Source organism: Gadus macrocephalus, chromosome 8, assembly GCF_031168955.1.
Source record: "Gadus macrocephalus chromosome 8, ASM3116895v1".
Classification (NCBI taxonomy): Eukaryota; Metazoa; Chordata; class Actinopteri; order Gadiformes; family Gadidae; genus Gadus; species Gadus macrocephalus.
In genome coordinates, this window is record NC_082389.1 from 2782478 (window position 1) to 2794666 (window position 12189).

The 12189-nt window shown below is 42.4% G+C and overlaps 2 protein-coding genes across 5 annotated transcripts in view; one reads left to right on the plus strand and one right to left on the minus strand.

Moving 5' to 3' along the window:
- Nucleotides 1-12189, minus strand: part of LOC132463690 (uncharacterized) — a 142960-nt gene that overhangs the window by 34136 nt on the left and 96635 nt on the right. Inside the window, exon 1 of one of the 4 annotated variants that reach the window (XM_060059998.1) lies at nucleotides 200-282. The exons of 2 other annotated variants lie outside the window; for them this stretch is intronic. The gene's annotated coding sequence lies outside the window, so the exon portion shown is untranslated. Of the gene's footprint in view, nucleotides 1-199; nucleotides 283-12189 lie in introns of those variants that run through there. One more of the 4 variants, XM_060060000.1, reaches the window with a different exon arrangement.
- LOC132463689 (uncharacterized) overlaps nucleotides 2838-12189 on the plus strand; it is a 139861-nt gene continuing 130509 nt past the window's right edge. The window contains exon 1 of the mRNA XM_060059988.1: nucleotides 2838-2862. The gene's annotated coding sequence lies outside the window, so the exon portion shown is untranslated. The remainder of the gene's footprint in view (nucleotides 2863-12189) is intronic.

The window sequence follows — 12189 nt, forward strand, 5'->3', positions numbered from 1 at the left end:
GGACACATTTGTATGCAGTCACACGTTATATCCCTCCCCGCCGCCGCCGACAAAATCTCTCTCTGAACTCAGTTCAAAACTTGAGAGCACTGATTACGTCCATTCGATAACGTTCCAAACGGGTGCACAAAATCAGCACCACAACAACGTTATTATATTTTGTGTCAATATAACTGATCAGATAATGTTTCTGTCCTACCTTGGCCACCGGCTGCGTCTCGTGAGAGCAGGAAGCATGTGAGCTCCGTCTCTCTACCGCGCGTCTAAAAGCTGAGCTGAGTGGGCTACACCCAGGAAAGGGGGTGGCTTTGTCATTATTTGAAGTCACACCATTTCCAAGAAATGCCCCGGTTTCTCCCCACCCAGAAGCACCTTTGAGTTTTAACCTCTTTCTTGTGATAATTTAAGTAGGCCTATATCAGCCTATTCATGACGCTGGTATATTTGTATAACATTTTAGAATAGGCCTATACAATGGGCAATATTCAAATAAAAATGCTTAAAGTCAACACAGGTCATTGTATTAATCGTTAATTCTCTTTTAGGTAAAAGGCATGCGTCATGGTGATTATACTTCAATAAATATTGTTTTCAGAGTCTTTGTTCTTTTCCTTCTAATACAGGGGTTCAGGGACGCTGGATGTAATTCACAGTTGGGGGGGCTGAGAAACGGGGGGGGGGGGGGGGGGGGACCTACGGACTTGTGACATTTATAGTCAAATATGTTGTTTGACTTATGTCAATAAAATCACAATAGTATAATAATAGTCTGATATATTTATATATTTATTTTATTTCCACGGGGGTTTTTGCATTTCACATTCAGCCTCTCGCCACCAGGGGGGGCTGCAGCCCCCCCAGCCCCCCCACTTCCAGCGTCCATGCAGGGGTTCCAAACCTTTTCTCTTCGAGACCAAAAAGAGACATTTGGGGTCTCCCGGGACCCAAACCTAAAAATAATTCATCATGAATTGCCATAACATCTACATTTATGAAACTATTGATAAAGAACACAACAAACCATGCATTTAATAAGAATAAGAAATGTATTTATCTAATGATGAAAGTACATCACAGCCACAATCCAATGTGCTGATGTGCGTGTTAAGTTCACATAAGACAAAAACGAGACAGACAGACAGACAGACAGACAGACAGACAGACAGACAGACAGACAGACAGACAGACAGACAGACAGACAGACAGACAGACACATGTGAAAATGAGCCTCCCGACTCACTTCCACTTCGGGATGTAGCGGTTTAGGACACAATGAAGATCTTTAAGTAGGCCACAAAAATCCAGTCAGCAGCATGAATTAGGTGAAAACCAGTGATTTATTTTCCATTCTTGACAAGTGAAATGGTAAAGCCAAACAAAATACTTTGGTAAACAAACAAGCAAAGTTCCATTAACCTGAACATGTATCAGCCTCACAGCAAGCCGTCTCTCTATGCCTAGACGGACGGACGGACGGACGGACGGACGGACGGACGGACGGACATTTTAGACAGACAGACAGACAGACAGACAGACAGACAGACAGACAGACAGACAGACAGACAGACAGACAGACAGACAGACAGACAGACAGACAGACAGACAGACAGACAGACAGACAGACAGACAGACAGACAGACAGACAGACAGACAGACTATTATGTAACCGATAGGGTTAGGGTTAGGGAGGGAGAGAGAGAGTCAGTTGGGAATTCAGAGTTGTTAATGAATTCTGAGGTGTTTTCTTTGGTTGAGAAAATGAGTTTCTTGTTTGAGGTACCGTTTGAGTGAATTATTTATCTCGGCATTTAGAGAAAACATGTTTCTTGTTATTTTGAGAAAATACGTTTCTTGTTTGAGGTACCGATTGAGGTCCTGATCTTGGCATTTTGAGTGTAATTTGTATAATTTGAATGACATTTGTATTCTGATCTTGGACCAATTGAGGTTGTGAATTATTAATTCTGATCTTGGCGCTTTGAGAAATGAAGTTTCTTGTTTAAAGTTCTGGTTGAGTAATTAATATTCAACCGTTCATGTTTTAAGCAAAAGGCCAATCAACCTTTTTTTCGTAATTAAAGACGAGTTAGTGACTTGTTCCACTCAGCTTCTGACTGCTTTACAATAAGCTTTAAAAAGTTGCATGAATCGTTTTCTTTCTGCATTTAAGCCGCGTTAGGATTAAGTTACCTGGGACACTTGTGTGGCCCGTTTTCTTTTAGTTTAATCTATCATAAAAAAATGAGACGGACAGAAAATAATTAATTTGTCTGAAGTAAATGTGTAAACCTTTGTAAACCGTTGACTCAGACTGTGATCAGAGAGGGACAGAGGCTGGGGGCCTAGGAGCAGAGCAGGTAATGAATGTGCTGGCCTATACTAAATATAGCCCAGCACATTCCAATCGGCATAGAGGAGAGAGCCAGCGCCGGGGAGGAGAGCACATTCAAAACGGCAGAGATAAAATAGAACAATTAAACTAACGAGTAGAATAAACTCAAATAAATTGTATTAAAAATAGTGTTTTTACACCTAAGAAGATTAATATGGCACTGACAGAAGTAGATCTTTTGAGTAGAGACCGTCCATTGCTCAAAGATGAGATAAAGAAGATCTCTGAGAAATGGGAGAAGAGGATGGCAAAATTAGGCACTATAGAGTGGCAAAGTCACGCCCCTTCCGGTAGAGCCCATGAGACCTATGAGATCGAAAAATATGAATGGGTTTCAATGGAGAGAAAGTAATTATTTTCTGTCGCAGGGAGGGCTACCCCCTCCTGGGTGTAGCCCACCCAGCTCAGCGTAGAGAGACAGAGCTCACATACATGCTTCCTGCTCTTACGAGACGCAGCCGGGAGCCAAGGTTAGGACAGAAACATTTGCTGATCAGTTATATTGACACCAACTATGAATGAATGAATGAATGAATGATTTATTTCAAATATGCAACAACAAAACAACAATAATAATGCATCAACAGGAGTCAGCCCTAGTGACTCCTGCACTGATAATGCCGCCAAGCACTCTATATAAAAAAATGCTACAACATATTTGAAAAGGGGTGGGAAGAAGTAAAAACTTGTTCAAACAGGTCAGAAATCAAAATCAAAACTCAAACTCAAAACTACCTGTTTCCTTCAGACTCATTTCTCATTTTCATGATAACAAATGTATGTATCAACACTTGCGTATCTGTACACCATACAGATACACATAGATACACACAAGCGTACAACACTTGCATTTCTGTACTCCATACCAATACACATACACACAACCGTACACACGAACACTTGCATATCTGTACACCATACCAGTACACATAGATGCACACAACGTACCAATATATTTCCTGTAAATCCATACATATACAATCCTTCACATACCCATGTTTCCTACTCACTGACACACTAAAAATGTCAGCCACTCCAACTGCCAGCAGCACCACAGCAACTGTGGAGTCAGCAGAAGGCCGAGCCACCACAGCACGCGACACCACCCTTAAGACCAATAGCTCACTGCTGATCACACAGTTAACTAGTCATGTTAACAAGTAATGAGACGTCAAAGCCCTCCTTCATTACTGTAACTCTGGAAAACCATCTCTTTGTATCTTCTTTTAAACTGTTTAATGCTTGGACATTGCTTGATCTCCATATTCAAACTGTTCCACAGCTTTACCCCACAAACTGAAATGCAAAAGCCTTTCCTGGTTGTTCGGATGCTGAACCTGTCAAAATGTAGTTTCCCCCTCAAATTATAACTAAGCTGTCTTTCATTAAATAATTTTTGAATATTATTTGGGAGTTTGTTGTTTTTTGCTTTGTACATTACCTGAGCAGTTGGAAACTTCACCATGTCAGTGAATTTCATTATTTTTGACTGTAAAAATAATGAATGAGTATTGTCCAAATATCCAACCTTATGAATGACACAAATCGCTTTCTTCTGCAGGATAGTTACTGGTGCTAATGAGGTTTTGTAGTTGTTCCCCCAGACCTCGACACAGTACATTAGATAAGGCGAAACGAGTGCACAGTAAAGAGTGTGGAGTGATTTTGGTAGATATGATTTCCTGTATTCTGGTGCATTTTGGGGATGGCCACTACCTAAAAAATCATCCAGAATCATAACCTATGTACGGTATGTTAATTGAACCAACATACATTCATTTCATGTTTTCCATGCTCAAACAGCCACATGAATGGTCAGTATTTTTATCAGTGCAAAGGGCTCACATACATCATCAGTCAATGAAGTCAAAAAACTGAAAAACAGTGGCCCAACATTAAGTGCAACAACTCAATGAACTCAAACCCAACAAGCAGTTGTAGTAGTTGTAGTGGCGACTTAAGTGGATATCTTTAATGACTGATATCGCTTCTAAGCAAACTAGACGCATGGGTTTGCCTTCGAATTCTATGAATTCTTCTCATCTTTCTTGACCGAGTTTTCTGTAACTCGATCAATTATTATTATTATTATTATTATTTTTTTTTTATTATGTGCGGGCCTGACTGAGTGAGGATGCAGGCCGCAATGAGTGAGGATGCGGGCCGCCAGTTGCCCATCCCTGAGCTAAACCATGCTTAGATAAAGTTGTTAAATTGTGTAAAGAAATGTGTTGTAATGTTTCAGAAATATGTTTAAAATGTTTAAAAAAATATGTTAAAAAAAAATAATCCATTTAATTTAGAGGCGCCTTTCAAGACACCCAAGGTCACCTTACAGAGCATATAGTCATCCAACCCAGTCGCCAAGAAAAAACGTTGACGGTGTACGTTTCCATGAACACTGGATACGTTGCATTTCAACGTAAAAAATAGCGTGTTATACCTTCAGTATCCACGCGTGCCGCTGTGGAGGCGGGTTTCGGGGTTTGGGTTTCACGGCTTTCGCGGCAAATTGTGGACACGATTGTTTAGGGGGGGGGGGGAGGTAGACTGTTGTTGACCGGGGAGGGGGGGGGGAGACACGTTTGTTGAGGGGGGGACGACGACACGATTGTAGGGGGGGGGGGGGGGGGACACGTTAGTTGAAGGGGGGGGGGACACGTTTGTTGAGGGGGGGGGGGGGGAGACACCTTTGTAGGGGGGGGGGGGGGCACGCTCGACAACGAGAGTAGGTTTTTATTGAACGCTCGACAACGAGAGTTGTTTTTTATTGAACGAGACTTCAACACGGAACAGCTGCACGAAACGATGGTCACGTCACTCTCGGTGACGGTGTCGACAACACACGAACACACGAACAATGTTAATAGAACAACACACAACCACATAACATCCCGAACCCATCAACCCCACTTAATCCTAACAACAAAACAAGTTAACAAAAGCCCCATTTGTCAACTGACAACCCCAATTCCCAGAATCCCCCGCGGCTCCGGAACACGGCGTAGCTTATATTAATCTTTATTATCTGAATGGGAAATGCAATATTTTAGGACAGATACACCATTAAACGCGTTTCTAATGACATTTCTAGCGAGAAATGTACATTTTCCTTACATAATCTTCAGTCAGTGAATGTGTATGATCTTTATTAATCTTTATTATCTGAATGGGAAATGCAATATTTTAGGACCGATTCACCGTTAAACGTGTTTCTAATAACATTTCTAGCGAGAAATATACTTTTTACTTGCATAATCTTCAGTCAGTGATTGTGTCTGATCTTTAGTTTTATAGTTATTAGGATTTGATCGGCTCGCTCGCATGTTTCAACGACGTCAGGTTTCGCTAAACTAGCAGCTCACGTGCTTCCTGCGTTTGTGTTATTAAACTGTTACTTTATGTAACTTTTAATGATATCATCTTGTTAGAAACACGTATATCTGAGAGCCAACCCAGTCGCCAAAAGCATACGTTGACAGTGTACGTTTCGTGAACACTGGATTACGTCGCATTTCAACATAAAATAGCGTGTTACACACACACACACACACACACACACACACACACACACACACACACACACACACACACACACACACACACACACACACACACACACGGTGCATTTCGCTGCTAAAACAACAACAAAAAAATATTTCCTCAAATATTATTACTAAAGAACCGTTTTCCAAAGAACGAAATGTAAACCAATGCATTCTGAATGGGAGTGTTTCTCCGATTTTTCCATGCTACACAGAACGAAATGTAAACCCATGCAAATAAAGACTTCATGGTCATAATAATTTAAATATCATTAATCTCCTGAGTGTGTTGGGTGGTATTCTATTTTTTTCAACGGGGCTGCATCCAGTCACTTGACCGTCATGGTTGCTATGGTGGTTGCTATCGACCGCCCCCTCTAATCCTTACATGGCTCTAAAAACCACGCGGCAAAGGAGCTGCCGTAAATTGTGTTGTTTTTGTCGTAAACTGGGGTCCGACGGTTAAAAAATAGACAGATATTCCGAGGTATCCTTAGGGCAGCTTGGATGTTTTTATTTTCTGCAGTTTAGACTTCTTCTATAACCTATTTTTGAAAGCAAAACACCAAGTTCATTGATTTAACGAGGCAGGGTTATTTGAAACAATTTATTTCATAAATATTTGTGAGAGGTCATTCCTTCTCCTGAGTTTGCTTCCTATTTATGTCTAGTATACACCCCTACTGTCCAAAAGCATCCCCCCCCCTCCTCATATGGATTTGGAGAGTTGTTGCCACGTCCCAGTGGTGGAAGTATCATATAATATGAAAGAGGGCATTCAATTATACTACAATGATCAATTAGGAGGCCGAAGCCCTAAAGGAAGTGATGCAATAGGTGACTGAGGCGAGAACATTTAAGTAAACTGTACCTTGGGGTCTCTTATATATCAAAGGGGGTTTCAAAGGACGCATACGCTTCAACCTGTGGCTCCAGCCCTACAGGAAATGACTCAGCAAGTGCTCCATCTCGTTGCACCTGCACCCAGCGGCTCGCTTGCAAGATTTTGGCCTGAAGTTCTTCCCAGACCTATACCCTAACAGTCCAACATGCATATCTGAGAATCAGGCCTCTCTTCAATAATGACAAAATGTTATGAGAGAAATACAGATTCACTTTTTGTTATCTCATAAGCGGCGTGGTGCCGGCTCCTTTTGACCTTTTGACCCCAGACTTCAAAGACGTGGCCACAGGCCAGCTGTGTCTACACACATTAAGCCACAAATGTACACCTCCATCCCGCAAAAAATGGGGCCTAGAAACTAACCTCTGTCTTATGTACATTGACTGTACTGTTGGAGGTCACGCCCCTTTTCGAGATAGCTAGGGATGCTAAAATGTTTACACACATTTCCCGGGGCCCCGAGAACGACATATCCAAGATTTGTAGTTCTAGCCCATAGAGAAAAAAAGTTTTCCCAAATGGACTGTCATTTGGACAAAGCCCCTTCAGAAGTGTTGCCTGCGAGACCTAATGGTTCAGAATGTGGTGGAAAAACAGTTTTTGAGATAGGAAGGTCCTACCGCCCTGAAATTTGAATACCATATTCTAGGGCCTAACTGGGACCCCCGCACCGAAACTTGGCCCGGTCGGACCCCGAGTGCAGGAAGGGGGGGCCTGGACTTTCATAATCTTCGCTCGGTGAATGTAAAGGATGTTTGGTCGGATGTTATGACGAAGAATCATAATGTGAATGGGAATATTCTATTAATGTCTTGATATCATCTTTCGTCTCAACACCGCTTAAAGTCTCACTCCGAGAACCTTAAAATATGAATCAATCCATTAGAAGTATGAAAATATCTTCCCGGTCGTGCAACAGGGCAAACAAGGTGTCCTTTGACATCTACGTTTCGAGACGATTGCAACAGTGCCACACATGATCATATTTGAATATGTTTCGGGGTAGTAATTATCTGTCAATTTTGGAGGCCTTTATCAATAATGACCAGCTATAGATTTGCTTCCCGATGGAGATTTTTGACAAATTACATGTTAATTAGCATCTACACGTTAAGCTGAGTCCAATGAGATCAAGCTCGCCCTCTTGCTACACCGAGATCATGTCCTAGACCTAGGTGTACCATGTAAAATACATGTTACCATTAGCTAGAGTGTCAGGCTTGGTGTCATTGGACTCAGCTCAACGTGTAGATGCTAAATAACATGTCATTTGTCAAAAAATTTTATCGGAAGCAAATCAATAGCTGCTCATTATTGATTAACCCTCATAGGGTGTTCGTTTTTTTGTTACACAGGAGGTGCTGCTGGGTCTGGTGGACCCATTGCATTTTAGGCCTTTTAATTCAACATAATCAAACTTTTTTTTTTAAATACTCACCAGATGGTTACTTCATCCCAATTGCAAGTAATATAAACAACACATATGTTAAATTTGTTCACTTTACCTTTGTTAAATCACATTTATGAATAGAGGTGCCACTCGTTCTTGTTTATTTTTGTATTAAAATGTAACAAAATAAGGAAATGCATCAAAACAGGCATAACAGGGAAATAATCAACCCCATTAGAAATTGAAACTCAATTTCAAATACTCAATAACTTCTGTCTGAACAACACATTAAAGCCTTTGAACACGGCCATTATACGTATTCAGACTATACCACACGTGAGGGGCAGAGTCTCACTGTGTGTGTATTGCATATGTATTTTTTGCACTGGTTGCATGTTTATTGTGTTTTTCTGTCCATCATGGGTCCACACACTTCACAGCGTTACTTTTTGGCTGACGGGCTGGTCCTACATCTGGCTGCTCACGGGTTGGTCCTGGGGCTGGCTGCTTGCGGGATGTCCCTGGGGCTGGCTGCTTGCGGGTTGGTCCTGGTCCTGGCTGCTTGCGGGCTGGTCCTGGGGCTGGCTGCTTGCGGGTTGTTCCTGGGGCTGGCTGCTTGCGGGTTGGTCCTGGTCCTGGCTGCTTGCGGGTTGTTCCTGGGGCTGGCTGCTTGCGGGTTGGTCCCGGGGCTGGCTGCTCATGGGATGGTCCTGGGGCTGGCTGCTCGCAGGCTTGTCCTGGCTGCTGAAGGGCTAGTCCTGACGCTCTTTTACGTTTCGGAGCTGGCTGATGCTCATCCTCCTCTTCAAACTCAGTGTCAGACTCTGAATTTTCAGAAATGTTATCCTCACTTTCTGAAACTATTTCCTCTGAATCACCATCAAAACCCTCTGTCTCTTCAAATATCAACTGTAAGGCAGTCTGAACAGAGAATCGCTTTGCCATTTTGATCAGTTGTGGTTTGGAACCACGCTGACAGAGCTTTTTTATAGCGTCAGGTCCCCAAGCTTGGTTCCCGCAAGACAGAGGGTGAAATGTGTGGGAATATGGGTGTAGATAGTGTTGGGTGCTCCAATGTTGCAACCTTGTGTGGGAACAGTGGGTGCACACTGACCAACACACCACACACCAAGGGCCCATTCACCTGCTTTACTCTCCTCTCACACACACACACACACACACACACACACACACACACACACACACACACACACACACACACACACACACACACACACACACACACACACACACACACACACAGAGGAGGAAGGGAAAATGAGGGTGCACAGAACCTATGAATTCCACACTTAAACTAGCTCCGGGTCCACCGGACCCGAACACCCTGTGTGTAATATAAATGTGATGGGGGGGTATACAGGGGGGGGTCCTTGAAAATGTTTTCTGACTCATGTTCCTCACAGAAAATGAGCCAAAGCCAATGAATCTTACTTCAAAAAAATAATTATTTGTATCACTTTTATAAAGCTAAAAACTGAAAACGGGTCCCACAGACCCGAACACCTTATGAGGGTTATGGCCTTCAATTTCGACAGCTAATTACTACCGTTAAACATGTTCGGATATGCTCATGTGTGGCACCGTTGCAATCGCCTGCAAGCATCGATGTTGAAGGACACCTTGTTCATCCTCCTACGCCACCGGGAAGATATTTACATGCTTCTGATTGACTAATGAATTGATTCAGCTATTCCCCCAGAAGTCTGGGGTCAAAAGGTCAAAAGGAGCCGGCACCACGCCGCTTATGAGACAACAAAAGTTAATGTGCATTTCTCTCATAACTTTTTGTCATTATTAAAGAGAGGCCTGATTCTCAGATATGCAGGTTGGATGGCTAGGGTGTAGGTCTGGGAAGAACTTCAGGCCAAAATCTTGCAAGCGAGCCGCTGGGTTAGGTGCAACGAGATGGAGCACTTGCTGAGTCATTTCCTGTATGGCTGGAGCCACAGGTTGAAGCGTATATGCGTCCTTTGAGACCCCCTTTGATATATAAGAGACCCCAAGGTACAGCTTACTTAAATGTTGTCGACCCAGTCACCTATTGCATCACTTCCTTTAGGGCTTCGGCCTCCTAATTGGGGGAGGGGGGGGGGGGTGATGCTTGTGGAAAGTAGGGTTGTACACTAGACATAAATAGGAAGCAAAATCAGGAGAAGGAATGACCTCATAAATGTTTATTTAATAAATTGTTTCAAATAACCCTGCCTCGTTAAATCAATGAGCTTGGTGTTTTGTTTTCAAAAATAGGTTATAGAAGAAGTCTAAACTGCAGAAAATAAAAACATCCAAGCTGCCTTTTAAGGATACCTTGGAATATCTGTCTATTTTCTAACCATTGGACCCTAGTTTACGACAAAAACAACACAATTGACGGCAGCTCCTTTGCCGCGTGGTTTTTAGAACCATTTAAGGATTAGAGGAGGCCGTCGATAACAACCACCATAGCAACCATGACGGTCAAGTGACTGGATGCAGCCCCGTTGAAAAAAATAGAATACCACCCTACACACTCAGGAGATTAATGATGTTTAAACTATTATGACCATGAAGTCTTTATTTGCATGGGTTTACATTTCGTTCTGTGTAGCATGGAAAAATCTGAGAAACACTCCCATTCAGAATGCATTGGTTTACATTTCGTTCTTTGGAGCACGGTTATTTTTATTTATTTATTTATTTTTAGTATTTGAGGAGGTGCTTCAAAGATGCAAATGTTTCTGCAATAATCCAAAATCCAATGGCAAAACCCGTTGGCTGGTAGTGTTGATCAGCAGAGAAATAATACTAAAAATAAAAACGCTTGATGAAAGGCCCGGCCCGAGTATAGTGGTGGGAAATATCGGCCCGACCCGGCCCGCGTCCGGCTCGGGCTCGGGCAGAGAATCTAAACACTAACTGGAACTGCTTAGCAGGTGTCTGTAGGGCTAAATCAGGAGTTAATGCACGCACTGCAGCCTACGAGTATTCCCCCAGACCGTGGTCTAAACAATATTATTCACGAGTTATAATCAACCCCTACACATCAATATTAATGATAACCCATTAAATACGGTATGATTTCTAGATGTCATGGCAACGTCCACTCGCGACACTGGACTTGCGAGGCATCGACGCGGACGTTCATTCACGTAGCCAAAAACAAGAGAATAGCTGGCTAGATAAAATAAACATCAAGACATACAATTCTAAAAATAACAGATGAAGCAGGTACCTTTTTTTCCTTCGCGGTTTGCCTACAGAGCAGCGCACCTGCATTTAATATATTTGTGTATTGTCACAATTTCTCAGTATCAAAGGTGAAAGTAGAAACGGGTGGCCAAAAGCTGTCATTTGTTAGTTATCACAGACAATTTTCAACAATGAATGATCTGTACGGAGCTCCATAAGGGACATTAGGGAGAACGCTCCCGGACAGAACCTTAGTTTGGAAGTCATGCTTAGTGACACGACAAATAGCCTACTTCCAATTGAAATACAAAATTTAGAAAATAGGCCTACGTGTCCCTGATCACGTTTCAATAGATTAAATAACGTGACAGTGTCACGTATTTTGAGACCAGGTTTGAGCGTGTGCATGGGTTGAATTGCGTGTGTCTCACGCCGAATGCATGAGACTTGTAGCCCTGTACTTACGTGACACAAACCAGCACCGCAAACGTTCTCTCCCGCTTGAGATGACGTCTTTCTTTTCGGTTCATGGGTCTGATGCGCCGATTTCCCATGCTGATATTTCCGGAGATTCTCGGGCATCTTCGACAATTTGGCTATAGATTGTCTCATTACACGCTAAATAATATAATTATAGCCTCATTATATATTTAGCCTATATATATATATATATATATAGGCAATATATATAATTAGGCAATATATATATATATAAATAGCATTTGTGGTTTTGGCATAAACATAACTATGGTGCACTGTACTATCTGAG